Here is a 1,324-nt window from a genome sequence, read left to right as displayed (position 1 = left end):
GCTGTGTTTTGTGTCGGCTTACCCTGGTGTGACGTTTTGATAAGTGTGTAAATCTCTCAAGGACAAGGTGATTTTCATCAATATATTTGTATGTATTTAGCCTCCCCAAAAAGGAAACGTTAATGTGGCTATGACACATGCCATGACGAGACTTCTGAATCAAGATAAATGTAAGAATCTCTGGATCACAGGAAGCAATTGAGGGGAGGATGGCTCATAATAATGGCTGGAATGGAGTAAATGGAATGGCATCCAACATGGAAAACATTTGTTTGATGTGTTGGATACCATTCCAATAATGCCATTCCAGGCATTACTATGAGCCTGTCATTCCCAATTAAGGTGCCACCAGCTGCCTGTGCTCTGGATTAACTATCTAATGTTAAATGTAGTAATAAATTGGCTACATTTCTTCAAATTGACAATTCTGTGAACCTTGTGCAAATTTTAAATTGACACAATACCTGTTAGCAAAGGTGTCAGCAAGAGATGGTTTTCAGGAGCTTGCAGGGATTTGTTGTTTTGCTTGATACCTACTTTGATGCTAATTAGCATTTTCAAAATCTGAGAGTAAATAGATTTGAATATTAATAGTCACCTTGTCCGAGAGAGATTTACATGGTTATCAAAACATCACACCAGGGTAAGCCTTCACAAAACACAGACCTTATTTTAAGTGTTTCTAAAATCCCCCATGGGAAAAATGAATAGTGGAAAAACGATTGGAACCATTTCCCTGTTTGACCGCTAGGTTTTTAAAGGTATTATGACACCTCCACTGTTGGGCTCTATGGAGGACTTATCCTTCTGGCGACTGCCAATATGGCCGAACCATGGCTTTAAAGCCTCTGTGGCCAATACAAAGCTTCAGCAATCCAGGGTTTATATACATCATTGGTGCCTACACACAGTATCAAGCACTGTCTGGGACATCAGTGCATCTGACATCTCACTGTACAAAGCCTTTTGGTCTTGTCTGCATAGCTACACTAATTAATTCAACTCCTAGTTATAGGACCAATTTAATTATGGCAGTAACCATTTGCCTTCTCTGCGGGGTAGACAAAACAGGGTGGACGTGCCCCGTTAGAAGAAATTCCAGTGATTTGAATACAGCGGTTCAAAATCACAATAGTAGTAATGGGAAGTTCGGCTCTTTTTAATGACTCTGATCATTTCGACTCGTTCAGTCAAAAGAACGAATCTTTCGACTCATTTGAGTCAGTAATGCCCAGAGCACGCAGGACCGCCTACCCGGCGAACACTGAACTGAAAACTTGAAATAGTCATGATTCGTCAAGCAGTCTCGTTTCACCCAACGGCT

The sequence above is a fragment of the Oncorhynchus mykiss genome, chromosome 31 (genome assembly GCF_013265735.2).
Source record: "Oncorhynchus mykiss isolate Arlee chromosome 31, USDA_OmykA_1.1, whole genome shotgun sequence".
Lineage (NCBI taxonomy): Eukaryota > Metazoa > Chordata > Actinopteri > Salmoniformes > Salmonidae > Oncorhynchus > Oncorhynchus mykiss.
The sequence above is the reverse complement of the archived record's forward strand: the minus strand, read 5'-3'. Positions refer to the sequence as shown.